This window comes from Myotis brandtii, unplaced genomic scaffold (assembly GCF_000412655.1).
Source record: "Myotis brandtii unplaced genomic scaffold, ASM41265v1 scaffold371, whole genome shotgun sequence".
NCBI lineage: Eukaryota > Metazoa > Chordata > Mammalia > Chiroptera > Vespertilionidae > Myotis > Myotis brandtii.
In genome coordinates this window covers 304918-310116 of record NW_005364265.1, presented here as the reverse complement: position 1 = coordinate 310116, position 5199 = coordinate 304918, and the positions used below count along the sequence as shown (strand labels likewise).

Here is a 5199-nt window from a genome sequence, read left to right as displayed (position 1 = left end):
GCTTGGGGGAACTGGTGGGGGCAGCCAGAGCCAGGGGAGGGCAGTGCCCATGGGGAAAGGGAGGGGCATGGGGTGGAGGAGTTATGCTCCTCTAACAGAGACTTAGAGGTATAGAGACTAAGAGAGACAGAGAGGACAGAGATGGGGATAGAAAGAGTGACAGGAAGAGAGAGACTCAGAGAAAGCAAGACAGATTGAGACAGAGAAAGATTCACAAAGAAGACAGACAGACAGACAGAAAGATGGAGTCCTGCTCTATATGAATCAGCAGGCTGAGGGGGGCCAGGCTCCTATGGGATGTGCCAGTGTGATGGTAAGTACATCATTGTGTTGCACGAGGGAGGTGTGCTGGTAAAGCAGCACCAGCTCCTTCAGAGACCCATACAAGTTGTAAGGCTCCACAAAACCCAAACCAGTGGCCTTGTGGTAGATGACACAGTGCTTGGTATCTCCGTCCACCACCACAGAGCAGGCATAGCAGCCCCGCTGACTGCTCTCACAGAAGAGGGAAGTACCATCCCGCTTGCCTTCAGCATTTCTTCAGCCTGTGTGCGGTTGTTCTTGACCACATACCAGGTTCATTCCTCATGGTGGGGGAGGTCATGCTCATCCTCCATCAGTGCATACTGGTCTTCAGGCTCATTTTTTATTTTCTTCTGCTGAGCGCCTTTCTGGGTGAGCCATACCAGGTACTGTTCTCGGATCTTGCGCAGCTTCATGAGGTCTGGCTTCAGGCTGTTCATACGCTTATCAATCTCCCGGTTGTCCAAGGCCTGTGTCCACAGCTCCTGTTCCAGCTTCATGCGCCTCTCATGTATCTCAGAGATGCGAGACTTGAGCCGTTCTGAGTTGAGCAGGATCCTCTGCATCTCTTTTTCATTAACCTCACACTGGAAGCGCTCCAGATACTCCTTGCTGCACTTCTCTTGAGTCTGGCCCTGCTCTTCAAAGATCTTGATAGTTTCACTGAAGGCTTCAACTGTGGTGCGCTTTATCTGCAGTTCCTGAGAGGTGCGTGTGTACTCCTCGTAGAGCTGGTTGTACTTGCGGGTCTTATCCTCCACTTCAAACCAAGATAACAAACAAAATCTTTCATTCTGATCTTTCTTACCACAAGGGAACAGCAAACATCAATAGAAATAATTTCCCGCCAGAAGTCACGTCCAAATACCGCAAGACTGAGGACTATAGGGCTGATTATGTACATGCGCAATAACAGGCTCACATTCTAGCCATAGGTGCCCAGGCGTCCTCCACAATCCCACAATCCTCTGATCGCATACTTCTCGTTTTTCTAGCTCCTCCTTAAATGGTGTTTCCTTCAGTCCTGTTGCAAGTCCAGGGCCTGTAGTTGGAGAGGATTTTTCTGTTCTTTGACGTTGATAGCTGTTTACTATTTGGAATCAGTGAAGTTTTGGGAGTACTGCCACTGCCATGAACATGTCGGTCCCAAGCGCACTCATGAAACAACTGCCCATTCAGTCCACAGCTGGCGCTGTCCTGGTTCGCAATGAGAAAGGTACTGTGCTGAGCCGTTTTCCAATCGGATCTTCCTCTTCCTTCCCCAGCACACTCCAAACCTACTCCAGGCCAACCACCCCAACCCTGCAGACCCTTAAGACCTTCCCTTCTATTTCTTCGACTTTCCCCATCAACTCGCACCCTATAGCGTTGCCTAGGGGCACCCCTAATTGCTCCCTGGGGGGTGGGGCCAGCCTGGGCGAGGGCCTGTGGTATTCTGGTCTCTGGTCGTAAGGTAGCTGGTTTTTTATATATAGAGACTAGAGGCCCGATGCACAAACATTCATGCAAGAGTAGACCTTCCTTCCCCCAGCTGCCAGCATTGGCTTCCCTCTGACACCCAGGACCCAGGCTGCTGGCACTGGCTTCCCTCCAGCACCTGGGACCCAGGCTGGCTTCCCTTGGGCCACAGCAGGCACCCGGGACTCGTGCTGGCTTCCCTTGGGCTGCCTGCAGGTACCTGGGACCACTGGCTTCCCTCTGACCCCGGCTTTGTCAGGAAGGACGTCAGGAAGACATCTGGTCTAATTAGCATATTACCCTTTTATTATTACAGATTCCAAAACCAATGGTGAAAATAGAATATATCATATATGTTTTACTCAGTTTCATCTTGCCCAAAATATCCTTTTATATTTTACAAATAAAATATTTTCTCTTTCAAGGAAACCACTTTCTGGAAAAGCAGCTTGAAAAGCTACTGGCCCAGAATATGTGATTGGTGGGGGAAGTTGAGAGGCTTGTAAAATGCAAATTGAGTAAGCAATGGGAAGCAGAGTGTTGAGTTAGGAGAAATGCCAAAAGAATTTGGAGGCTTTTAACATTGCGGGAATAATAAATACAACCACAGAAACAGAGATGACTACATGCTTCATGTCTTTGGCAGGAGTTATTCTATTGGGTCCATAAGAACCATATAGGGAGCCAGGAACAGTAGATTTCAGCATTTGATACTGGGAATAAATCAAGCCGAAGCTGTAGGAAACAATCCTGAGATTTAACAGTGTAAAGAAAGCATTAAGCTGCCATTTTTTTTTCTTCTCTGAAAAGAGACCATGGAGTTTTGAGGACAGAGTGTATACATATCCTATAGACCTGATTTCAAATTCTGGGACTATTGTCAGTGGGGTGCCCTCTGTGTTCCCACCTATTACTGGTGGAAGTGGAGCTCTTGAGGTGAGACTTGGGAAAGAATTTCCTGAGGCCCCCATAGGGGATGGGACTTTGTGGAAAGCTTTATTGATGATGTAAAATTAAGGGGTTCCCCTTCCATGGTCCCATCTCTCTCTGTCTCACATGGAAAAAGTCCAAACTTGTCTTCATCAGGGCTAGGATTAAGGCCACTTCCCAAAGTCTCTGCTCCATATTAAAGTCCAGTCCAGTCCAGAATCTGGCCAGCTGAGCTTGCGCTCCCAGCTGCAACCCATTGCCTGTGGGGTCCGCATGGCCATGCGCCATGCGGCTGTTTAAGGACACATGGTTATGGAGGCACATGAGTAAGTAGGCATCATGGAGCAGGGGAGTAGGAGCACAGGAAATAACTCTTTGTGTGGGAATTATAACTGGGAGCTTAACCAATTAACCCTTCAGGATTTTGCATGATTGCAGTGGCTCTACCCCTCCAGCCAATTATCTTTTGCCACGTTAGACTGACAGGCATGTACCTTCCCTACCTCACCCCAACTTCACTGCAAATACTCCAGTTTCCACCTTTGTTGTACTCTTTTCCCCAGTGATGTTCAGGGAATGAACTGGTGGTTTACTGTGGGGAGTGTGAAGCTGTAGCTTCCTGATGACCATGCTTATAATGTCTGGCCTTTCCTTTGCTCTCTTCCCATTATTAATATTAATAGCTAGCTATTTACAATAATAACAGGACCGCCATTTACTTAGCTGTGTGATCTAAATAGGATAGCTGGATAATATAGGACACTCAGTTAAATTTAAATGTTAGTTCACCAATGGATAATTGTTTAGTTACAAGAACGTGCCAAGTATATACCTGTACCTAAAAAAATAATATTCACCCTGGCTGGTGCCTCAGTGGATAGAGAATCAGCCCACACACCTAAGGGTCTTGTGTTTGATTCCCAGTCACGGTGCAGGTTCAATCCCCAGCTGCGGTCAGGGTGCATGGAGAAGGCTACTAATCAATGTGTATATATATATAAAAAAAGAAAATCCTTGTAATTTTTACTTAATCAAGCACTATTCTTAATATCTATAATAATAAAAGGGTAATATGCTAATTGGATCAGACATCTTTCAGATGTCCTTCCTGAGGAAGCCGGGGCCAGAGGAAAGCCAGCCCAGGTCCAGGGTGCCTGCAGGCAGCAGAGGAGGGAAGCAGCCCGGGTCCCAGGTGCCGGCGGGAAGCCGGTGCCAGAAGGCCGGGTCCCAAGCTTTTGCACGAATTTTTGTGCATCAGGCATCTAGTGTAATCATAAAGATGCTGTTTTTCTTCTCTTTGCATCTTAATATCCTCTGGGACTAACCATTCCCTTTACATTTGTTGACATTTAGGAAAATTTCATCACCGTGTGGTCAATTCATGGTAACATTTCTCCAGCTAGAATATCTATTTTCATTTAATAGTCTTTTTTAAAAAATATATTTTATTGATTTTTTACAGAGAGGAAGGGAGAGAGATAGAGAGTTAGAAACATCGATGATAGAGAAACATCAATTAGCTGCCTCCTGCACACCTCCTACTGGGGATGTGCCCACAACCAAAGTACATGCCCTTGACCAGAATCGAACTTGAGACCTTTCAGTCCACAGGCTGATGCTCTATCCCCTGAGCTAAACTGGTTAGGGCTCATTTAATAGTCTTGATGTAGCCCTCGATTTAACATTAATACCGCCCCCCTTCCCCAGTTTATCCTGCCTTCCATAGAAGCTGGGTATGAGGGATGTGTGTACTGCCTAGAAGTTCTCTAAAATCCATGTTTTTACATAGTTTATTCCATTAGGTAGGCATGGTTGATTTAATCATTGGCCATTGATGACTGAACTCAACCTCCAGCCCCTCTACCATCTTCATATATCTGCAGGCAGGTGGGGCTAAACATTCTAACTTTCTAATAACTTGGTGGCAACCAGCTCCTATTCTGAAGCTATCTAGGGCTCATCAAGAGCCACTTTATTAGCATATGTTCAGGAATGATGGATAGAGGCTTATTATGAATAGTAGAAGAAGCTCCTATCACCTCTATCACTTAGTTAAATTCCAAGGACTTTAGAAGTTCTGTGTCAATTACTAAGGACAAAGACCAAATATCTATGTCTCATTATCATAGTGTGTTATTTAGCGCAGGCTGGCATAATAAAATACCAAAGACTGGGTGGCTTAAACAAAGGACACTTATTTCACACAGTTCTCAGGTCTGGGAAGTCCAGGATGAAGCTGCTGGCCAATTCAGCTGCTAGTGGAACACTCTTTCTGGCTTGGATGATAGCCCTCTTACTATGTCCACACATGGTGGGGAAAGAAAGAGATATGGTCTCTCTTCCTCTTCTTATAAGGATACTAATCCCATCATTAGAGTCCCAGCCTCATGACCTCATTAAATCTAATTACCTCCCCAAAGTCCTGACTCCAAATGCCATCACTGACTTCAACTTATGAATTTGAGAGGGACACAAACATTCAGTCCATAATACACAGGGTTTTCAATC

At 46.0% G+C, this 5199-nt stretch overlaps 1 pseudogene; it reads right to left on the bottom strand.

Moving 5' to 3' along the window:
• Positions 1-264: 264 nt before the first annotated feature.
• On the bottom strand, positions 265-2979 carry LOC102251728 (annotated as a pseudogene).
• Between the last annotated feature and the right edge of the window lie 2220 nt (positions 2980-5199).